At 38.7% G+C, this 25,572-nt stretch overlaps 1 protein-coding gene and 2 pseudogenes across 2 annotated transcripts in view; 2 read left to right on the forward strand and 1 right to left on the reverse strand.

The window, feature by feature from the left end:
* EXOC6B (exocyst complex component 6B) overlaps positions 1 to 25,572 on the reverse strand; it is a 730,763-nt gene that overhangs the window by 643,993 nt on the left and 61,198 nt on the right. The window lies entirely within an intron of this gene.
* Positions 20,454 to 21,710, forward strand: LOC132502185 (heterogeneous nuclear ribonucleoprotein A1-like; annotated as a pseudogene).
* On the forward strand, positions 22,776 to 24,089 carry LOC132502184 (general transcription factor IIE subunit 1-like; annotated as a pseudogene).

Raw genomic sequence — 25,572 nt, forward strand, 5'->3', positions numbered from 1 at the left:
CAGAAAATACATATACAAGTTTTGACTCCGGTAAGAATTCTGAACACTTACTTCAGAAAAACCAGAGCAATCCAGATTCATTCTCCTTCATTTGAAATAAAGGGACAAGATCTTCAAATAAATTATAAACAATCCCGGCTTTGACAACTAAGACATACTATAGCATAACCACTTGCCTAAAAGAGCTATTGGGAAACACAAGACAGAATCTACTATTGACATTTCAACTAACCTCAAATAAGCATAACTTTTCCCCTTCCAAAGGAAAGGAAAAGAAAGATTTCCATGTAAAGGCACCAGTATTCCTTGCCATTTGAAGAAGAGGAATAACCACGGAAAATTCATCAGTCTAAATGGTATAAGAAGATTATTATTCAATACTGAGACAAGCCTCTTGGTTTCAAATTCAGTTATATCTTGACCCATTAATACTCTTAAGTTATGTAGTAAGTATACTCCCTTCTACAATGTAAAACTTTTTATTTTTCTCCCTCCAAAGATCTACATTAATGTGACAAAAGATAGCCTCAAGGAGAAGAAAATCTCATAGTTAAGAAATTCATAAGTTATCCTAGCTACCTGAACTTTCTATAAAAAATATATAAATCAAAGAAAGGAAGAGTGGATTTTTGCTGCCTGACTTCATGGCCTTGGTGTTTAGCAATGTAATTAACTAGCTATGAGTCTTTGGTCAATTCAGTTAATCTCTCTCACCCTCAGCTTTCTCATTAGAAAATAGGAAGCAGTCAATTAGAAATCCTCTTTAGCATCAGCCTAGCTCTAAATTTCTGCAATTCACTTCCACTTTCAAGTCCAGTCAGCAATAATGTAAAGATCATACATTTTTCAGAACCGTGTAAAGAGGCAGTTCAAAACAAGTTAATGCATTTTCTACATCCTTATCACTAGGCCCCACCTGTTTCTCCTATTTTAGGGCCTTTATGATTCTAATATTCTCTTCAATTATAATAATGTTGAATAACATGAAAGATTCATAGTGAATCTCCTGAATATCTTGAGAATTTTAAAAGTTAGAATAAAATGTAAAACCCACACATCTAAAACAGGAGTTTTGGACTATATTTAATTAACCTGAGTTCCATGAGTATGCATCTGGAAAACCACAATTTCCAGATTTTATGTGAATTTCGTGTGTATAAGCAGAAGCACATATGTGTAATTTTTAAGGGAAACATCCACAGTTTTCATCTGGTTATCAAAGGGTTAAAAACCACTGATTTAAAGGTTTTGTTTCAAACTGCCTAACAGGAAAAGGCAACTATAACTATAGATCAGTACCTAACAGTTCAACTCACATCAGCATTTCACATGTATCTCAGACTTAGTGCTAACCAGCTATCAGATATAAAATGCTAAAAACAAAAATAAACAAGTCTTAAATTCTGGAAAAGTCATAGATCTCCTGAAATTAACCTAATATTGGTAATCAACATTGCACCTGAACAAGAGTTATCTCCCTCCTCCACAATAAATGGATTAAACTGGAGAAAGACTGCCATCTAGTGATGGCCCATTTCTAACATGCTCTGAAACAAATTTGATGTGACCAAGCAAAGAGGGGCTGCTTAAAAATCTAAAAACTATATTCTATAATACTTGCTAGCTACAAAGTCTTATAACTTGTTATTAAATGATATTTTATACAAAGTACTCTAATGTTTAAACATCCGTTTCTAATAGAAAGCAGGATCTTGAAAACAAAGTCATAGGCTTTTGACATTGACATGTGTGCCATAGGTATGTCACAGTTAAACAAGACTACAAAATAAACTGCACCACTAGTTTAATTATTTGTGATAATCCAAAGAATATTCGGTACCTAGTGAAAGGTAAACAAGAAGATATGTTTGGTAACTAGCAACTTTTAATAGCCTAAATTTTTACTCAACTACATACATGCTGCCTTGTGGAGTCTAATTTCCAAAAAATCCCAAATAAACCACAGGTTTTTGCAAAAAGTAAAATGTTTTACCCTAGTGTCCATATCTGACACATACTTCTAAACATTCCACCTAGATTAAGAGAGAGATTTTAACTTATAAAACACTTCAGGAATTCTATTCAACAAAAATATTTATGATTCCCAAGTAATGAATCACTACAGGATTATATCACTTGCAAGAACTTACATCAGCGCCAATCTGTCAAAAGAGAAAATAAATAATGTAATGAGCATGTGTTATCTCATTTAAATCCTAGGCATCTTATAAATTAGACATTATTCCCATTTTATAACTGAGGAACCTAAAACCCAAGAAGATGAAGTAACTTGCCAAATCCACACAGCTAGAAAGTGTTCTCTGTAGTACATCAGCCTGTCTCCTTTTAGAGCAAAGGAAAGTAAGAAAGTCACATGGACCCCTAAAACGTTAGAGTTGAAAGAGGTCTTGGGGATGGAATACAAAGCTTTTATTGTACAATGGAGGAAACTGAAGCCAAGAAAAGTTAAATGCCTTAATCAAAATTATATTGCTTGTTACTGATACACCTGGGCCTGACTCCCAAAGAAAACAGGAAAAACTAATGCAATATGAAGCCTGACACAAAGCTAAGTGGTTTTTAAAAAGACACACACACACACACACACACACACACACTTCTACTTTATGATGAGTAAGCTGCCTATTAGTTGTGCCTACACAACAGCTATTCCATTCTTCCTGCTAGAAGAGTTCCAATTTGTTCTGGTATTTCACCTTTCCATCCTACCGCAAGGGGTAAATACTAATTTAGACCAATCATGGTAATTCCATTCCCCTTGTCAGTGACCAGTTAACAGATGACACAACTCACTGATGGAAGTAAAGGGAAGTTTGGAAGTGAGGATCCAAGGAAAGGTTTCTTTCCTGAACAATGCAGGAAAAGAAACTGCTTTTCCTACTTTGGACATTGTCCTGTACAATGCTTAGGGATGAAGCAACCATCCTGAGAAGAGAGGAGATATTGCCAATAATTTGAGGATTGCAAAGGGGAAAGATGGAAAACAACTGGGTCCTTGATGATGAGTCAATCCTGAAACAGTACTATCTCCAGCATTCATGTTATATGCATTAATAAATTTCCTATTTTAAGGGAAAGTTCCTATTTCCACTTTGTCTCAATAGTCTGCTACTTTCAAAGGAAAGTATCCTAAATGCATAACACTGTTCATTCTTCAAAGGTAGCAGGCAAATCAAAGAAACAACCAGCAGTCAGTCAAAGTCTAAACATGGCTAAGGAATCCTGTTTCCAGGACCTAGACTGCTCTTCCTGGTTTTCTTCTTAGTTAAGAGTTAACTCCCAATCCACTCTTCAAATCTCAGCTTGCACCTTACTTTTTCTGGAAACCTTCTCTAATCACATAGACTCTGTTATGTGTTCTCCTTTGTTATTAATGCCATCACAGAATCTATTTAACTATATTCTGATTACCCATTCACTTGTCAGTTTCCCCATACCAAAATGTTAATCTCCTGTGTGTTGAGACTGTGTCTTACTCATTTTATCTCCAGCTCATAGCACAGAGCCTCGCACAGAGGAGATCCTCCATGTATGCTAAAGGTAGAGAAAGAGAAGGAAGGGTAGGAAACTAACATGTGGGTTTCTGACTGCCTCAAAGATGGATGCAAAAGAGTATCATATCAAACAAAGCTTATCTGTTGAGATGTTTTCAGAACCAAGGAGAACTTCAAGACACAAAAGACTGAACATTTTGCTTTTGTTTTTGATTAGTCCAAGAAAAAATTCCAGAATTTTTGTTCTTTTCTTTTTCATATATGTTTTTTAACTTCTGTCATGGTTTTAGTCCTGAAACATTTTCTTCTTATTAAGCTCCATAAAAGCATCATTAGTATTTCTGTTTATTCCAAAAGTTAAAAATAAAGTGGAAAACAGATTTGAGCAGGATGTTGAAAGAGAAACTGCAGGAGGTCAAGAGGATTTTAAAGTCCCTTCCCTTCCTTACTTCAGTTTGTCTATCAATTTACTTCAGACCTTACTATAGTAATTTGGATGCTCTGAGTGCAAAATGTGAAAGTAGACCACTGTATATCACCATCCATGACAGGGGAAGCATATGGTAATTGATGAAGTCTAAGCTGAAGACTACACCCAAATGTTTTTGTACTGCCACAGGAGACCAAATACATTCAAATCCTTTTCCCACCTTTGCAAATACCAAGGTATCCAACTGGCTTCACTAAGATAGCCCACGCAACCAAAAGAAGTTGTGATGGAACTCTCCTTCAAGGCAGGAAGGGAACTCCACACTTCCATGATGGCTATTTTCAAAGGGATGAAAACAGGGTAGAGAAGTTTCAAATGGCACCTAGCCAAAGAGCCTACTAAAAACCAGGTATTGGTTAAATAGCACAGGAAAGTGGAGAAGGGGACCATGTCACAAAACATCAGTCAAATCAACAACAAACTATTAGGAAATAAACTAATGAAAGTAAGAAAGCTCCAAATTAAGGATACGGAGACTGCTCTAACTACTACCATGATAATGTCACACTGTTAGAACAATTAATCAGCATAAGCAACTGAAGACACAAAAGCACTACAAGATATGTTAGTGGTTTCATCTTGGCCTCTGTATCAATTTGCATTAAGTGCAATAAGATTTATTTCATTGCAGCTTTCAGTGGTGGTCATAAAATCTGACAGCTAAAAGCTGGGTTTCAGATGCTACTGCCAAATAAAAGAAATACTCCATCTACAGCCTGGTGATACTGATTGAATCTAATACAGTTGGTATATACAGGGTTATAATTAACACTGGTAGATTAGCTCCAGTTTCACTGCATGGAATTCAAAGTGTCAAGTTTAACACTTAAACATGTAAAGTTAGAACAAAATGAAACTACTGATTCACTTACTATCTACCACCATCATAATGTGTCTGAATCTAGTGTATGTTAGTAGAACTCTTCAAGATCCTTTACAAAAGATTTAAGTATTTAATTTAAATAATTACTCTGAAGAGCTATGAAAATATTTTAAAAGACTGCCTATTAACTGAAGAAATGCTTCAGATTCTCCACACTTAAAATTATCATTATGGTTCCAATGACAGGGATCATAAGGTATTCAAACAGAAAAACAAACCAATGGGGGACAGGTATTAGAAACACTTAAGTGAATAGTCCTGGTCTCCTTATGCATGTAGATTTAATGTGGGCTTAACAAAATTAGACCAGCCAAGTTTCCCAGAATCACTAAATCAAACTATAATAAATGTGACGTCATTTGTAAATGTGTATGTTGTGTACAGTATATATGTACCTACATAAGTACACATTATATACACATATATGTATGTTATATAGTGTGTATGCTATATGTATGTGTCTGTGATACACACACACATGCATGAAACAAACACACACGCACATACTTTTCTGATTTTCTGAGAAAGAATCAGACTTTCCAACATCACATTCAATTCCTGGTCTAATTTCACACCCCATGACCATAAATGATCACAATTTAAGACTCCTTAGGTCTATAAGCAATGAAGACCCTGAAAGGAGGATGGATAAAAGGTATCAGAATAGTTTCCATCCTAAAAAATGAAGGAGAACTAAGTAGGCAAAACAGGATAAAGTTTCATGGACAATATGGAAGACTGGATATACCATGAAAAACCTTTCTACTACTAAACTTCTAAAACTGATGCATTAAGTTTCTAAATCTTTTTTAGTGCGTGGCTAAGCAAAAAAGAAAATAAGGAAAATTTCCAGAGGCTAAAACAAAACTGGAACAGGAATCCAGATTCTACCAATCCCTTATAACCTAATGCTTCTATTTTATAGCTATATAGAGAACAAGAGACAAAACCTAGGGCCCACAAGAGACAGGGGGTCCAATGAGAGGCCTCCAAGTGAATAAAGCCAAGACACCCAAGGGCTACACCCTTAGTGAAAGATGTAGAAAAATTCTTCCCCATAAAAGATGGCTGAAAGGAAACTTCCTTGTTTTGGGTGGGGAAGCGGGGAGACGGACTCCTGGGATAATTTGAAGCCACAACCTGGCCTTCTCACCCAAAGGGAGGGCCCATGTTCATACTTAATATTACCTGTGTGGTCTGAGATATCTCAAATTGAGAATTTATTTTAAAAGCCTGGTTGTTAGTGCCCCCAGAAAACTGACTGAAGAAAAGGAAAAGCTTCTCTAGAGGAATACATCTTAACAATAGTTCTAATTATTTTCACAAATAATAACATTCCTTTGAGCTGAACTCAAGTATCAAAAACCATGAAACACACAAGGAAACAAAGCATATAAACAAGAATCAACAAAAACAACAGAATCAGACTTACTTGAAAATAAATATGTATAAATTTAAAATAAATGTGTAATATGTTTAAAGAAACATGAGGGAATTACCAAAACAAAAACAGACACACTGGAAAAGATAGAACTTTCTGAATAAAAACTATAATTACTGATATTTAAAAATTTAATAAATGGGAAGGGACAATAGGAAGTATGCGTAAAACTTATACAAAATGCAGCACAGAGACAAAAGATGTAAAATGTCTTAGTCTGTCAGGCTGCTATAAGAAAATACCACAGATTGGGTAACATAAACAACAAAAATTTCTGTCTCACAGTTCTGGAGCTGGAAGTCTGAGATCAGGGTGCCAGCATGGTCAGGTGAGGGCCCTCTTCTGGGCAGCCAACTTGTATCCTCACAGGGCAGAAAGGGCAAGCAAACTCTCTGGGGCCTCTTTATAATGGCCCAGAAAACTAATCCTGTCCATGAAGCCTCCACTCTCTTGACATAAGCACCCCCAAAGGTCCCACCTCTTAATCCTCTTAATACCGTCACCTTGGGGGTTAGAATTTCAACATATGAATATTGATGGGACACAAAACACTCAACCTATAGCAGGAAACAGTAAAGAAAGGTTAAGAACATGGAGAATAGGATGGGTTTAATGGGAACTCTAGTAAAAAAATAACAAACAGCTTCCCTGGTGGCACAGTGGTTAAGAATCGGCCTGCCATCTGCCTGCCAATGGAGGGAATACGGGTTCAATCCCTGGTCCAGGAAGATCCCACATGCCTCGGAGCAACAAAGCCCGTGCACCGCAACTAGTGAGCCTGCACTCTAGAGCCCGCGAGCCGCAACTACTGAAGTCTGTGCACCTAGAGCCCGTACTCCACAACAAGGAGAAGCCACCCCACGAGAAGCCCGAGCACCGCAACGAAGAGTAGCCCCGCTCGCTGCAACTAGAGAAAGCCCGCATGCAGCAATGAAGACCCAGTACAGCCAAAAATAAAATAAATAAATAAATTTGTTTTAAAAAAACAAAAAACAGTAATATTCGGAGAAAAAGCTGAGGATTTCCCAGAATTGATAAAAGATACAGGAAGTTGTTATCCTCAAAGTAAAAAGACAAACCTATAAGCCTCACCAAAAGAAGTCCCCCAACAGAGGAAGAGCACTCTTCTCTATTCAGCTCTATCTACCAACATTTAGAACTGGCTGCCATTCTCTTTATGACTCAACTACAGTCGTGTATAGAACCTTACACTGATGAAGCTATTTATACAAATACATGAACCGTTAGCAGCATCCAAACATTTGGTGTGTCTTTTACCAACTCATTCTTCCACAACTAGAACATTTATTCCAAACTATTGCCATTCTCTTTAAGAGTCCAACCTTGATCCAGCAACTTACTTTTGCCACCTAATTTCATAAAGAAAATACAAGCTTATTAGGCATGAATCTTCTTAATTTCCTGCATTCCGATATACAAGTCTATCTATATCTCTATCTACCCTTACATTTGTGCATTCCTATCTCAATAAAACAGACATCCTACCTTACTTAAAAGACTAATCCTATGTTCTAAAAATCTCCTTTCTCCTGTACCCCATCAATACTTTTTTAAATGTCTGTACTTTTCATGTTTCAGCTCTACTGACTTCTTTTTCTTAACAAAACATGTCCCCTCTTAACAAAATAACTTGGCGCATTTTGTGTTATTTTAAATGAAGTACTATTAAATTAAAATCTTTCTTCCAATAATTTTAATCTGATATCCTTTCTCTTTCCCTCTTTCTCCTTTCACAGTTAAGATTCTTAAAAGAGCAGTCTATACTCACTTCCTCCATTTCCTCAAATTGGATTTGCTCTTCGATCCAGTGTAACCTGTTTTTTACCCACATCCCCCCAATGAACCTATTCTTGCTAAGGTCAATAAAAGCCTACTAATTGTCAAATCAAATAATTTACTTGACTCCTCTTTTATATGTGCCAGCGCTAACCACCTCCTCTTTCTTAAATACCTACTCCCAGGGTTTCTATTACATTCCCCTTCTCAGTCTCCAATAATTCTTCATCCTTCTGGCCCTCAATACCTGCTTGGACTTCATCTCTTCTCATTCTTCATATTCCCTCGGAGATATCACCAATACTTCAGCTTTCACTGTTAATTAAACATCTTTGGTTCCCAAATCAATAACAAGGCATATCTCTCAAATCCTATAAACCTGAATATTCAACCACCATTCATCCTCAAACACATCTCAAACAGTGCATGTCAAAAGTTAAAATCATTAACTTTTCTACCCAAACCTGCACATCCCTCCTATATTCACCATCTCAATTGAAACAACCAGAGCCACCCAGTTACCGACACTAGAAGTACAGAAGTTAACCTTGACGCCTCACTCCACCTCACACCTCCCTCCAACTAATCAATCAATCACTAAGGCCTCCCAATCTAATTCCATAATAGCTTTTCTATGCTTTTCTTCCTCTCTATCCTCCTCTGCTACTGCCTTGCCCTGCGTCATTATCTCTCCTCCAAGTAACTGTTTTCACCTCTCTCCTTATTTCCCTAAAAATCCATGTTCGATACTTCTCTCACAGCAATCTTCTTTAAAGGATATATGATCATGAAACACACACACACACAAACACACATGCACACCACAATTTAGGATTAAGTCCTGCCTCAGGATCAAGTCCAAAGTCCCTAGCATAGTATGTAAGACCCCTCCATGTACAGATTTATCTCTGAATACTCCCCACACTCACTCTACAACTCTACTTGAAGTTCCCTGAGTGTGCTATGTAGTCCCTCTGCCTAGAATCTCCTTACTATCACTTTATCTAGGAAATTCCTCCTCATCCTTCAAGATTCAGCTCATAACACACCCCTACTATAAAACCTCCCTTCCTACTACAGCTACTATACCCTGATATAGAAACTCCCCTCCTTGCAAACTAGGCAGAACCTAAGAAACTGTTCATAAAACCAGCAAGAATTTAAGCTTGCACTCTCTGGAGACATTTACACCAAATAGGATTGTGAGTCCATTCTTTGAAGATTCATACTGACGGTTACTTTTCTCCTGCTTACTGATATGCTGATATTAGGCATCTTTTCCCAAAGGAAGCCAACTTCAACTACATTAAAAACCTGTTACATCAAAAAATTTACAAACAATAAATGCTGGAGAGGGTGTGGAGAAAAGGGAACCCTCTTGCACTGTTGGTGGGAATGTAAATTGATACAGCCACTATGGAGAACAGTATGGAGGTTCCTTAAAAAACTAAAAACAGAATTATCATATGACCCAGCAATCCCACAACTGGGCATATACCCTGAGAATACCATAATTCAAAAAGAGTCATGTACCACAATGTTCATTGCAGCTCTATTTACAATAGCCAGGACATGGAAGCAATCTAAGTGTCCATCAACAGATGAATGGATAAAGAAGATGTGGCACATATATACAATGGAATATTACTCAGCCATAAAAAGAAACGAAATTGAGTTATTTGTAGTGAGGTGGATGGACTTAGAGTCTGTCATACAGAGTAAAGTAAGTCAGAAAGAGAAAAACAAATACCGTATGCTAACACATATATATGCAATCTAAGAGAAAAAAAATGGTCATGAAGAACCTAGGGGCAAGACAGGAATAAAGACACAGATCTACTGGAGAATGGACTTGAGGACACGGGGAGGGGGAAGGGTAAGCTGGGACAAAGTGAGAGAGAGGCATGGACATATATACACTACCAAACGTAGGCTAGATAGATAGTGGGAAGCAGCCGCAGAGCACAGGGAGATCAGCTCGGTGCTTTGTGACTGCCTGGAGGGGAGGGATGGGGAGGGTGGGAGGGAGGGAGATGCATGAGGGAGGGGATGTGGGAACAGATGTATATGTATGACTGATTCACTTTGTTATAAAGCAGAAACTAATAAAAAAAATGGGAAAAAAAAAAAAAAAAAGAGTCATGTACCACAATGTTCATTGCAGCTCTATTTACAATAGCCAGGACATGGAAGCAATCTAAGTGTCCATCAACAGATGAATGGATAAAGAAGATGTGGCACATATATACAATGGAATATTACTCAGCCATAAAAAGAAACGAAATTGAGTTATTTGTAGTGAGGTGGATGGACTTAGAGTCTGTCATACAGAGTAAAGTAAGTCAGAAAGAGAAAAACAAATACCGTATGCTAACACATATATATGCAATCTAAGAGAAAAAAAATGGTCATGAAGAACCTAGGGGCAAGACGGGAATAAAGACACAGATCTACTGGAGAATGGACTTGAGGACACGGGGAGGGGGAAGGGTAAGCTGGGACAAAGTGAGAGAGTGGCATGGACATATATACACTACCAAACGTAAAATAGATAGCTAGTAGGAAGCAGCCACATAGCACAGGGAGATCAGCTCGGTGCTTTATAACCACCTAGAGGGGTGGGATAGGGAGGGTGGGAGGGAGGGAGATGTAAGAGGGAAGAGATATGGGGACATATGTATATGTATAACTGATTCACTTTGTTATAAAGCAGAAACTAACACACCACTGTAAAGCAATTATACTCCAATAAAGATGTTTAAAAAAAAAACCTGTTACAGCATGTAATAGCCTATTTTTAAGAAATATATTTAAAATTCTATTTAAAAAAAAAGAAGAAACAAATTCTGTTAAAACACCTAGACCTATCCTTGATAAGAAGTCATATAAGACAAGTGGTACCCCTTTACAGTCACAGTATCCTCATTTACCACCTGTCTCTCATTTTGACACTGTGCAAATCTGAACCATCCTTGAACCTATGAAACCATGTGTAATTTGAGGTAAATTTCACCAGAAGTACTATCATCCTGTTTTGCCTTAAAGTTCTTGAACAAATGCATAATAATATCCTAGAAATTAATGGGCACCACCACTAATGACATTCACTGATGGAAAGCTGAATTGATACTCTTGTTTTGAAATGTTTATTTGTTCATATTTTTGAAAGGGTACTACACTGAGCACTCTACACAGTAATGATTTATTTACATGTCTATATCCCCTACAGGACCATGAGTTCCTTGAGGGTTTACACCTGGAACAATGCCCACCTCCCACAGAGAAGACATTATAAAGTGACAAAGGGCCTAAAGCAGTGCCCAAAAATGTTTCAACATTTAGACTTTCTCCAAAGACAAGCACTAGAGTTAATAATAAACATTCTTGCTTCAAAAGTAAATTCAAGTTCTAGCAGTGCAAATAATTTGTACTTCAGCTAAAATGCTAAATAGAAAAGGAAGGAATTAGAGGAAGAAGGAACTTAGAAGGTTCAAGGAAATCTACCGTAGAAGTGTCTGGGAATAATTTATTTCCCTAGCTCTCCTCAAACCTTCTCTGGAAGCTAGGAAAAGGAAGATGATTAAATTGCAACAAGACCTGGCTCTGAAGGGAACTGGTATTTCTGGCCCTTGTTGCCAACAGAAGGGGAAGGGTGACAGCAGTCCCTAAGGGCTTTTAGAAAAAAAAATTGCTTCCAGGTGGAAAGTTTTTATGGTACTCTGCAGCCTGGAGCCATTTTTTTTGCTTTCCTTCTTAACTACTGATGATTAAACCATGGACAATCAAACTGCAACAATGGAAACAGCTCCCAAACATCATGGTTATATGCTCCAAATTACCAAGCTAACTCTCAAAGGAGAGAAAAAAATTTGTTGGCAAAGTCTTTCTTTTTTTAAGGGGGAGGGCAGGGTGGAGTCTGTTAAAGATTTGTATTTGGTAGAACATAAAAGTAGTCAAGAATTCTGTACCATAATGATAAACATTAGTCTCATACCCAGACTAGACACCATAATGTACAGTCACGGAGAGCTGAACAAAGGGCAATGCTAAATGCCCTGCTGTTTAGCAACTTTTCATTATTCCATTTTGACTTGGATCAAGTGTTCTATTAAATGGTTATCATAGGGGTATGCAGAGAAATCCTACCACACATCATATGGAACAGGTAAGTTGATTTATACCTGATCATGGTTTTGAAAAAACTCTGAGGTGCAAGTCTGAGTTTGTAATGATGGCTCAAGAACATGAGGGGGAAAGTTACGTAGTACCAATTCATAAGAAAAGCAAAGAAAATTAGAGGCCAATCATTCAACCACCCAGCAACTCAGTCCAGGAAATCTTACTATACTGATATCACCCGGAACATTAAAGGATAAATCCAGCTCAAAATTACAACAGTAAACATAAGTATTTTAAAAATAATGTACCAAGCCCTCTGTTGAACATTTTACATACACTAACTCACTTACTGCTCAAAAATAACCCTACTGGAGTAGTTACCAATATCATCATTTCACGCATGAAGCAACCTTTCTGACATTGCCAGTACACAAAAACATCTACCTTCCCCAGGTTGCTACAGTTATATCAAGGAAAAGATGAAAGAAAAAGGATGAGAGGTAAGAAAAGGAAAATGGGACAGAGGAAGATGAGCACAAGAGGGAGGAGGCAGAGGAGAAAATCACCAAAATAATACAAATAATACAAATGGTATGTTTGAATAAGGCAATTGTGACTTTCCTCTTTCTACTTTTCTAACTTTTTATTTTCTTAAACATGTATTGCTTTTATAATTGAAAAAAGGAAGTGCATTTTTGAAAGTCTAGAATAGTACCTGGTTCATAGTAGATGCTCAATAAAATATTAACTAAAATTAAAAACCAAACAAGAACAAACACTCCAGAGTAACCTGGGGCCTAGTTTGTTTTTGTTTTTGTTTTTGTTTTTGCTGTACGCGGGCCTCTCACTGTTGTGTGGCCTCTCCCTTTGCGGAGCACAGGCTCCAGACGCACAGGCTCAGCGGCCATGGCTCACGGGCCTAGCCGCTCTGTGGCATGTGGGATCTTCCCGGACTGGGGCACGAATCCGTTTCCCCTGCATCGGCGGGCGGACTCTCAACCACTGCGCCACCAGGGAAGCCCTGGGGTCTAGTTTTTAATAATTATTCAAAAACAATTATGTAAAAAAATAGAGAAGAATTTCTTCTCACAATCTATCACCTACAAACCCAAGAAGCAATCACCACTGATCGGAATTTTTTTTTTTTTTTTTTTTGGTCACGCTGCCGCAGATTGTGGGATCTAAGTTCCCCGAGCAGGGATCGAACCCTGACCCTCTCCAATGGAAGCGTGGAGTCCTAACCAATGGACTGCCAGGGAATTCTGGAATTTTTAAAATTCAGTATCTCTTCTATATTCTAACCTTCTCATTACTGATCATAACTTCAAAATGTATTTAAAACATACATATATTTGATACCCTGAATTTTTTTGTTTGAAAACTCACACAGCAGTTTCCTAGAGCCCTTCCATAGCAACTATGAACCTCACCAATTAATGTTCTTTCATGATCCTTCAAATGGGAAGAGGGGGGCCTCAATGGTTATTACCATGGAACCTCTGATCTATTACTCGATTTAAGTAACCTGATTTGTGAATTGGAAAAGTAAGCCATTTTCTGTTGTTTCCTATACCACTAACATGATATGCAAAGAACTCCCTACCAATATCGTAAAGCTATTTACAAAAAACCCTTCATGTTTTAGACGAAAATAAATGAGGACACACACACCCTCCTCTCACACCATGTCTCCATTAGGAATCAATACTGTGCCTGTTTTTCACAGAAGCATTTGCTTAAGGACAGTATACACTAGGCCATTTTAAAGATCTCTCTTTAATATGGAAATATAGAAATGTACAGAAAAAAGGAACCTCAGAAATGACTGGCCTTAATTCACAGATACAAGTTCAATTTTTTTTAAACATCTCTATCACATACTTGTCTAGCTTCCACTGAAACATCTCTAGTAAAGAGAAGTTCATTACAAGGCAACCAATCCCATTTCAATAGCTGTTGCAAAGTTCTTATAAAAAATAAAATTTGCCTTCCTATAATTTTCACCATTTATCTTATTTTTGCCCTCAAAGGACCACCAAAAACAAGTCCTTGGTCCCTCCTTTCCCTTCTCCAGACTCAACAATCCAAATTATTCAACTATTCTACATACAGCCTTTCAATTCAGGCTTTTACCCTCTGGACACATTCTAGTAGTCAACATTCTTGAAATGCAACAAAACAGGCAGTGTAGTACAGTAGTCAAGAGCACAGGCTTCAAAGTCAAACTTCCTGGATTCGTCTTGGTTATTAATTTTGTGACCTTGGGAAAGTTATTAAACTTCTCTATAGTTTAGTTTCCATGTCTATAAAATGTAGATAATAATAACAACCATTTCATACAGTTGCTGTGTAAAGATTAAATGGCATAATGTAAGTAAAGCATTCAAAACAGTACATGGCACACAGAAAGCATGCTATAAATATAAGCAATTTTCAGATCAAACATGGTCAAACTAGGAAAATAAGACTCACCTCCTTTAACTTTGTTACTCGGCCTTATTAAAACAGTCTAATGCTTTAGTGTTTCTGGCAGTTATATCATACTGTACACTGAGCTTAAAGTCACACAAAATCTTTTAATTTGTTTTTATAATACATTGCTATATTCATTCAGTTGATATTCTGAATCTACTACTTACTACCTATTATAATTATAATCCTTTTTCCAGTCTTCTAAGATCTTTTGAGACATAATTTTGTCATTAAACCTTCCATGTTCATGTTTTGCTTTGTTAAGTAGGTACATGAATATTTTCACAAAAGAAAACTTAACTATAAGGAAGGGCAGAAACCCAAGCAACTCTAGGACCTAAGAAAGGAGAACCCCAGAAAACACCAGCATATGGGAGATTTTCTGGTTCCATTTTAAGGGGGAAGGAAAAACTGTTAACCACATAAGGTCAAGTAGAGAGCTTGAAAAAGTAAATGTTCAATTTCAAAAAATCCAGGATACAAAAGAAATCACCAACCCCACTTTCTTTAGCCAAGATTCAGCCCCCCAACTGTGTCCAACTTGGAGAGAACATGCTATGAGCCAAAGCTTTTAATGTCCCTCTTTTTTGAAGGCACAGTGGAAACAATTCCCTAGAACAAAGGAGTTGTGTCAGCGAGCTCTCTGCTTTTTCAAGTTGGAAGGACAGTTGATTCACACCATGTGTCAGCAAGAAACACCAGTTAGAACCAAGTGAGATAAATTTTAGGCCTCCTGAGCTGTTTAATATTAAACTGTTATAAACCATCTTTACAGCAAATTATTAACAAAATATTTGTTTACCCTCCCATTTATATGCTTCCTTCCCTTGAAAAGAAATTCTAAGACAATTCATAATTCCAAGGTCACATATGCACCATCAAGAAATCATTTTCAAATGTCAGCATCCAAAACCAATGATGTGGATCATACTCCCAAAACTTTGCCCTGGCATATCACAGTCAGCCTTGCTATACAGTCCTTTGTGTTCCAAGATAGAGCTAGTTTTTTGTTTGTTTGTTTTTTGTGGTACGTGGGCCTCTCACTGCTGTGGCCTCTCCCATTGAGGAGCACAGGCTCCGGATGCGCAGGCTCAGCGGCCATGGCTCACAGGCCCAGCCACTCCGCGGCATGTAGGATCCTCCCGGACCGGGGCACGAACCCGTGTCCCCTGCATCGGCAGGTGGACTCTCAACCACTGCGCCACCAGGGAAGCCCAATATAGGGCTAGTTTAAATGCTGGTCATTGTCTTTGATTAAGACTTTACTTCTGTCATTAACTCTCTCTACATGGAGTCATCTTAGTATCCACTCTAGTCAATAAATTTACTTTATACCTAGACCAAGAAATAAAATATATGTTCAACTACATAAATGACACTAAAATGATCTTATTTTTAATACTTTGAAAGATAAAAAAAGATCTGAAACAACCTTGATCTATATGGACTTATATGGAAAAATGGTTCTAAAACAATCAAAATAAAATTTAACAGAATGAGTGATACCAAAACTCACACCATAAAAAAAAAAGACTGGAGACAGACTAGCTTAACATGTTAAAAGACATTTTTCTGAAAACAGAGGTCACTAAAGCCAAATGACTGGTTCAATACAAGGAATTAAGTAATTTACAATGGGTAACCGGGAAAAGTAAATTGCTTGCCTTTCAGAAATGACCCTATGATTAGTTTGTTATATAATTTGTTAGATATCTACCTGAGGCCTAATGCATATTTTCATTACTTATCTATCATCAATTATATATTATCAGTTAATCTGGTCTAGATCATATAACTTCTTTGGAGAATCTGACACCCTACACAGGTCAATTCTCAGTCAACAAAATGACAATCTAATATGGCCCCAAACATCAATGAAGAAACAAATATTGCTTACCAGTAAATTACTTCTCCATAGGGTTATGTTTAGGTCACTCTCCAAAAGCTATGGAATATGACTATCACACTCTAGTTCTCCAATCTAAGGAGTAACTTGATTGTTTACTTAATGAGGGGAAATGGGAGTAATTTTCTTAAATGTTCATGACACACTAAACCAGAAGAAATAAACTTTTAAAAGGCAAGAGAAATTTGACTACTAAGTAATAAAATAACCAAATAATAAAATAAAATGACCACAGCAAGTTAAACAAAAACTGTTTTCTCAGAAACTTAAGAAAACTGGCTATACCAGGTGGTTTGGACATTTTACCATCATAGGCTCACTTAGTAAACATTTATTGAGAATTTACTAAAATGAAGACAAAAATGTTTCCCTTTGAGGAAACACATACTATAATAAGAAAGGCACAAGGAAACACAATTGAAGGTAATGATAAATAATAAATTATAAATCTGTATAGAAATTAATATAATGTTTAAGTCTGTACACCTAAATCTGTACAGCATTATAAAAACATAATGTTCACTGTGGAATTGGATTAATCAGAAAAGGCTTCTTGGAGTTGCTGAAAACCAGTAAAAAAAAAAATGAGAAAAAAAAAAACTTAAAAGGATACAGAGGAGGGAAAAAAACACAAACAAACAAACAAAATGACTGCAGATTTGTCATCCAAATTATGTAAGCAAGAAGACAATGGAAAGATATCTCCAAAGTGCTGAAGGAAAAATTTTAGACCTAGAATTCTATAGCCAGCAAACATATTCTCCAAAACCTAAGGACAAATAAAGATTTTTTTTTTCAGACAAAATCTTAGAGAAGTTGTTTCCAGCATGCCTGCACTACAAGAAACATTAAAGTAAGTTCCTTAGGTGAAAAGAAATAAAATCAGGTCAAAATATGGATATATACAAGGGAATAAAGAGCATAGGAAATGATAAATATAAAGATTTTTATCATTTTTAAAATGTATCTAAAAGATAACTGAAAGTTTAAAGCAAAAATAATAGTAATGGGGGGCTTCCCTGGTGGCGCAGTGGTTGGGAGTCCGCCTGCCGATGCAGGGGACACGGGTTCGTGCCCTGGTCTGGGAAGATCCCACATGCCGTGGAGTGGCTGGGCCCGTGAGCCATGACTGCTGAGCCTGCATATCCGAAGCCTGTGCTCCACAACGGGAGAGGCCACAACAGTGAGAGGCCCGCGTACCGCAAAAATAATAATAATAAAAATAGCAATGAATTGTGGAATTCATAACATATGTAGAAGTAAAATACATGCTAACTATAACTCAAAGGTCAATGGGGGAAATAAAAGTATACTGTTACAAGGATCTTATGTTATATATGAATAGGTATAATATCATTTGAAGGCAAACTGTTGTCTTAATCAGTTCAGGCTGCTATAATAAATTACATAGACTGAGTTGCTTCATAAAAATTTATTTCTCACAGTTCAGTAGGCTGAGAAGTCCAAGATCAAAGCACAGCATATCCAGTGTTTGGTGAGGGCCAGCTTCCTGGTTTACCAGACAGTCATCTTCTCACTGTATCCTCACAGTGCAGAGAACAGAGAGAGAGAGAGCAAGCTCTCATGTCTCTTCTTACAAGGGCACAAATCCCTTTCAAGAGGGCTCCACTCTCATGACCTCCTCATGAATTAATTAACTCCCAAAGGCCCCATCTCCTAATATCATCACACTGGCAGGGGGAGTGGGGGGGGTGGTAAGGTATCAACATATGAATTTTGAAGGGACACAAAACATTCAGGCAATAGCAAATGTAATAAGTTAAAGATGTATATTGTAAACCCTACAGCAACCACTAAAATATATATATAACAAAAGGTATACTGAATAAGACAACAGTGGGGGAAAATTGAATCCTAAAATATATTCAGTTAATCTAATTTAGTTAAGGAGAGTAAGAAAAGAGAAAAAAAGGGACAAAGAACAGATGGGACAAATGAATAATAAATAGCAAGATAACAGACTTAAACCTAGTCAAATAGGTAATTATATTAATGTAAATGATTTCCTCTCTTCCTGTTTTCTTTTTAATTAATTAAGTATACTTCCATTTCCCCCTTCCCATCTTTTGAGCTATTGTTGTGATTCCTTTTGTGGTGCCTTGGTGTAGTTTTGTTGCTTGTGTTTACCCTGCTTGAGGATCTTTAAGCTTCTTGGATTTCCATTTTAATATTCCAGAGAAAACCACTTGGAGCTTTTAAAAATGTTTCTGGTCTTAATTTTGTGGAGGTAAGCCCATATCTGTAAAACATATAATAATATTGCTTTTTTTTAATCAGTTTAGATATTGTCTTTCTGCTATAATCAGAGCAGATTTACCTCATCATACCATATCATTCCCCCTCCCTCTCCTCTCAACATACTTATACCACTTTTAGTTTTTCTAAAGGTTATTTTTGTAATTTAATATACTGTGCTTAATATTGTACTTTTATTTCTTAATAATATACTTATGCTTTTATTTCTTACATCATTATCTATGACTACCTTGACCCCCTAATTATGCAAAGTGAGGCATTAGCTCTCCCTTACTTTCTCTTCATTTCTCTTCCTCACTTTCTTCCAACTGCTGAAGTGAATTTTACATTGACTGGGTTGGGTTAATAACATATATATTCTGTTCCAGAATCATAATTGTCTTTTATGGTTTACCAGTACTTTGTCTTTAAAACCAATAAACATTTGTATTAGTTTAACTATATAAATATTCTTCACTTTTAAGCCAGGTTGTATACTAAGATTACCATTCCTTTCTTTTTGGTATCTCCCCCCCTTTTTGTGGAAAACTCTCTCTTGATGCTCCCATTTCCCCTGCTCCAATCTGAACTGACACCTATCCAGGCTTTCTGCATACCTATTTTTGATGTTCTTTCTTGGTTGACTTACAGAGCTGCTAAGATAATCAGAAATTAAGGGAACAAAATGCTGGAGACCATGGGAAGAATGAGAAGGGGAGTGCCAACATTCTTTAGTCACTTTTTCCCAAGATATTTGCCAAGTCTGCACACAAGAGGCTAAGTTTCCAGTATAGGAATCAAGCAGAAGAGGTAGAGAAATCAGCTTTTGACAGTTTTGTGGCACTGAAGTGACATAAATTAGAGACAAGAGGTAAAGATCCTAGAGAGGAAAAATGGTAAAAAACACAACACTCTTCTGTTTTTCCCTCAATACATGCACTGAATTCTTAACCTACAGCGGGCAAGAGGCTAAGACAACAAGCAAAAAGCCTCTGAGAAGCAGAACAGTTTTAGGTAGTCTTGAGGTATGGAGTAAAGATTAGAATGCAGTGTCCACCTGAGGAAAGGGGCCCTAATCATCACTCCAAGGCTGTTTGGAAAATGTGAAGGACTATAGCAAAAGGCAGTACTGAACCAGAGATAGCCATAGCTCTGTCCCTGACTGGATTCAGATCACTGCCACTCTATCCACCCTACCAAAAAAGACGGGGTTGGGGGGAGTTTAACCTTCTCTTCCATAAGAGAAGGTTACCCAGAACCTCCAAGAGTTTTTTATCTCCGTGCAGTCCAAAATTACCAAGCATGCCAAGGGAGAGGACCACGTAACTGAAAATCAAGATCCACAGATGATCCAGATATTGAAATTATGAGAAAAGGACTTTGAAATGTCTATGATTAATATGATAAGAAAAAATAAGAGGAAAAAGATGAACAAAATAGAAAGATGGAAAATTCACCAGAGCCTTGAAATCTATGCTGTTTAAAAACTGAGAGATACATTCGGTAGATTACTCCTTTCTGCTCGTGGACGCCGCCGAGTAAGCATCGTTAACGTCTCCCCCGACCCCCTCCACTGCCGTCATGTCTAAGCCAGAGTCACCCAAAGAGCCCGAACAGCTGCGGAAGCTCTTCATCGGAGGTTTGAGCTTTGAAACAACCGATGAGAGTCTGAGGAGCCATTTTGAGCAGTGGGGAACGCTCACAGATTGTGTGGTAATGAGGGATCCAAACACCAAACGCTCCAGAGGCTTCGGGTTTGTCACATATGCCATTGCAGAGGAGGTGGATGAGGCCATGAATGCAAGGCCACACAAGGTGGATGGAAGAGTCGTGGAACCAAAGAGGGCCGTCTCAAGAAAAGATTCTCAAAGACCTGGTGCCCACTTAACTGTGAAAAAGATTTTTGTTGGTGGCATTAAAGAAGACACTGAAGAACATCATCTAAGAGATTATTTTGAATAGTATGGGAAAATTGAAGTGATTGAAATCATGACTGATCGAGGCAGTGGCAAAAAGAGAGGCTTTGCTTTCGTAACCTTTGATGACCATGACTCCGTAGACAAGATTGTCATTCAGAAATACCACACTGTGAATGGCCACAACTGTGAAGTAAGGAAAGCCCTATCTCGGCAAGAGATGGCTAGTGCCTCATCCAGCCAAAGAGGTCGAAGTGGTTCTGGAAACTTTGGTGGTGGTCGTGGAGGGGGTTTTGGTGGGAATGACAACTTTGGTCGTGGAGGAAACTTCAGTGGTCGAGGTGGCTTTGGTGGCAGCCGTGGTGGTGGGGGATATGGTGGCCGTGGGGATGTGGCTATAATGGGTTTGGTAACGACGGAAGCCATTTTGGAGGTGGTGGAAGCTACAATGATTTGGGCAGTTACAACAATCAATCTTCCAATTTTGGACCCATGAAAGGAGGAAACTTTGGAGGCAGAAGTTCTGGCCCCTATGGTGGTGGAGGCCAACACCTTGCCAAACTCCGAAACCAAGGTGGCTATGGTGGTTCCAGCAGCAGCAGTAGCTAGGGCAGTGGCAGAAGGTTTTGATTACTGCCAGGAAACAAAGCTTAGCAGGAGAGGAGAGCCAGAGAAGTGACAGGGAAGCTACAGGTTACAACAGATTTGTGAACTCAGCCAAGCACAGTGGTGGCAGGGCCTAGCTGCTACAAAGAAGACATGTTTTAGACAATACTCATGTGTATGGGCAAAACTCGAGGACTGTATTTGTGACTAATTGTATAACAGGTTATTTTAGTTTCTGTTCTGTGGAAAGTGTAAAGCATTCCAACAAAGGGTTTTAATGTAGATTTTTTTTTTTTGCACCCATGCTGTTGATTGCTAAATGTAATAGTCTGATCATGACGCTGAATAAAAGTGTCTTTTTTTTAAATGTGCTGTGTAAAGTTAGTCCACTCTGAAGCCATTTTGGTAAACTACCCCAACAGTGTGAAGTTAGAGTTCCTTCAGGGTGATGCCAGGTTCCATTCAAAATTTATTTACAACCTGCTTTGGTGGAGAAGCTACTGTCTTCCGAAACCTTGGTGTAGTTGAACTGACAGTTACTGCGTTGTGACCTGGAGTTCACCGTGAAAAGGGTCACCCAAGCCAAGTGATGGAGTTTTTTGATTATTAATATATGATTGTTGGCATATCCTATGCAATATATCTAAATTGGATTATGGTACCAGATATAGATGGGAATGAAGCTTGTGTATCATCCATTATCATGTGTAATAAATAAACAATTTAATACCCTCTTGAAAAAAAAAATTGAGAAAATTCAGAAGTGAAAATGTAATTTTTTTTTTTTTTTTTTTTTGCGGTATGCGGGCCTCTCACTGTTGTGGCCTCCCCCGTTGCAGAGCACAGGCTCCGGACGCGCAGGCTCCGGACGCGCAGGCTCCGGACGCGCAGGCTCAGCGGCCATGGCTCACGGGCCCAGCCGCTCCGCGGCATATGGGATCCTCCCAGACCGGGGCACGAACCCGTATCCCCTGCATCGGCAGGCGGACTCTCAACCACTTGCGCCACCAGGGAGGCCCTGAAAATGTAATTTTTAAAATTAAGAGCCCCACAGATGGTTTATCAGCAAGAGGAGATTAGTGAAGATAAATTAATAGAAAATATCCAGATTAAAGCATAAAGAGGAAAGTAGCACGTGGTTTCTAAAGCTGGTCGCATGAATAGGGCGTTCTCTTTGTCGCACAAGTGGCACAGCTCGTTTAAGCCAGTAGTGGAGGCGCTGAGGGAAGCTGCAGTGGGAGTGTTCAAGGATTCCCTCTGGGTCCCCTAAGGTGTTTCAGGCAAAGGTAACAGGCTGAATGATGTGGCACAGGGCCTTCCCCATGCAGGATGTGCTTTGGTCAGTACATTTAAAGTTGAAGTTTGCTGCTAAAGATGGCAGCTCCAGATGTCCTCACCAAGGTTCCTGCAGCATTGAAGCAGTTTAGCCAAGTATGTGATCCGGGGGTTTTATGGCATTGAGCATGCTTTGGCCTTGGACATCTTGACCCGAAACCTCTGTGTGAAAGAGGAGGACATGCTGGAGCTGCTCAAGTTTGATCAGAAGCAACTTCGATCAGTCTTGAATAATTTAAAGGGAGACAAATTCATCAAGTGCAGAATGAGGGTGGAGAGTGCTGCAGATGGGAAAACCACTCACCACAACTACTACTTTATCAATTATCGTACTCTTGTTAATGTGGTAAAATATAAATTGGACCACATGAGAAGGAGGATTAAAACTGATGAGAGAGATTCCCCCAACTGGGCCTCCTTCAAATGCCCCATCTGCAGTAGTACTTTTACAGATTTAGAAGATAATCAGCTCTTTGATCCCATGACAGGAACTTTCCGCTGTATTTTCTGCCACACAGAGGTAGAAGAAGATGAATCAGCAATGCCCAGAAAAGATGCACACACACTTTTGGCAAGGTTTAATGAACAAACTGAGCCCATTTATGCTTTGCTTTGAGAGACAGAGGATGTGAACTTGGCCTATGAAATACTTGAGCCAGAACCCACAGAAATACCAGCCCTGAAACAGAGCAAGGACCGTGCAGGAACTGCTGCCGCAGCTGCTGGCCTGGCAGGTGGGCACCACCAGGAAGCATGGGCCACCAAGGTCCCTCTTATGAGTACTTATACACTCAGAATGTTGTCATTAACATGGATGACCAAGACGATCTTCATCGAGCCTCACTGGAGAGAAAATCTGCCAAAGAGAGAACTATTTGGTTAAGAGAGAGCACTGTCCAAGGAGCATATAGTTCTGAAGAGATGAAGGAAGGTGGCTTAGATATAGACTCGTTTCAGGAGCGTGAGGAAGGCCGTGCGGGGCCAGATGATAACGAGGAGGTCACGCGAGCGCTGCTCATTCATGAGAAGAAGACCCCCTCTGCCACAGCAGGCTCAGTGGGGACAGCTGCTCCTGTGACCACTGCCAATGGCAGTGACTCTGAGAGTGAGACCAGTGAGTGAGACAATGACTCTCCACCCTGTGCGGCAGCTGTGGCTGCATATCATAGGGAAGAGGAGGAGGAGGAGGACGAATTTGAGGAAGGAGCAGATGACCCCATTGTCACGGTGGCTGGCCGTCCGTTCTACAGCGAAGTGAGCCAGAAACCAGAGCTGGTGGCCCAAATGACACCAGATGAAAAGGAAGCGTACACAGCAATGGGACAATGCATGTTTGAGGACCTCTTTGACTGAGCTTTCCCTACCTTTTCCTCCCTTCTCTAATGCTCATTTCAAAAAGAAATTCCCTGCCTTTGAAGAAAGTGTTTAGTGGCTTTCTGCCCCTCCTGATGTAACTCAACTGTTAATCTTGTGCAAAGAGTAATGGGAGAGAAAGTTTGATTTTTATGCCAGAAACTTCCCCACAATGTAGGTTGGCTATAAGCATTCCCTTTCCTATTACTACAGTATGAATATTTTCCTGTATTTCCTTATCTAATCTTTTTCCTTTCCCTTTTTTTTTTTTTTTTTTTTTTTTTTTTTTTTGCGTTACGCGGGTCTCTCACTGTTGTGTCCTCTCCCATTGCGGAGCACACGCTCCGGACGCACACGCTCAGCGGCCATGGCTCACGGGCCCAGCCGCTCTGCAGCATGTGGAATCTTCCCGGACCGGGACACGAACCGGTGTCCCCTGCATCGGCAGGTGGACTCTCAACCACTGCGCCACGAGGGAAGCCCTCCTTTCCCTTTTAAGACACATTTTCTCCCTTCTGAAATGAGTGCGAGAAGTCTAAAGGTAAATTCTTCATGTCTGCCTGTATTAGCTCACTTTGATAGGTTACAGTAATTCACTGATCACATCCTTCTTATCTATTCTGACCAAGCATTCCAAACAGCTCCTGATATTGCTGCCAACCAAGCAGCTTGGAAACAGGCAAATCACTGACGAAGAAAAAAAAAAATCTTAAAACTTCATATTGCTTCACAGTTTAGGACGGAGTCAATATGTAAGGGGAGGTGGGAGTGTGTGTGGAAGAAGGATGGTTATGCGTAAATCTCATGATTAATACCTAAACCAAAATTGGTGTCTTTAGAACTGACTTGACTGACAGATACTGTTTTGCTTAATGCCTTTTGGTTTGTATGTTGGATAATAGAAAACAGAAAGTGTGTTTGGTAAGCCCTTAGGAAGAAATTAGAGAAAAAACAGGGACTTAGGACAAGGAGTCCATGTAAAGGATTGAAGAGTGGAGAGTACTGGGAACAGTACCTTTTAACATTGTCTGAGTTTGTGCTGATTTGGAAGTCCTTTATATGAAGCTGAGACTGGTCCCCTTCTTTTTCAGTTCTTCCACAGTACTGTAAATTGTTTAAAGAGGCCAATCCAGCAGAAATCAGCATATGACAATTGATTACTCCTCTCTCTTTTTTTTTTTTCTCAACATTATTGAAGGCCTTGTCTCTTGATTCTTGTCAGGCATGGTACTTTACAGTGCATCCAGTATATCACTGAGCATTGTAACCTCAAGGAAAATACTTTATTTTTGGTTCTGATATGCAGCATGGTATTATTCCTTAAGGCAGAACTTTAAAGAACTTTCATACAAGGGTCTACAACAATTGTATTTTTATAATATTTTCCCTTGCATTGTCATTTTAAGTATTTATCATTTTATAGTACACGTGTAAAGTTAAGATAGATTTTAAACATCTGAGCCTTGTATAAAGTAATGATTCA

The sequence above is a fragment of the Mesoplodon densirostris genome, chromosome 14, assembly GCF_025265405.1.
Source record: "Mesoplodon densirostris isolate mMesDen1 chromosome 14, mMesDen1 primary haplotype, whole genome shotgun sequence".
In the NCBI taxonomy this organism is placed as follows: Eukaryota; Metazoa; Chordata; class Mammalia; order Artiodactyla; family Ziphiidae; genus Mesoplodon; species Mesoplodon densirostris.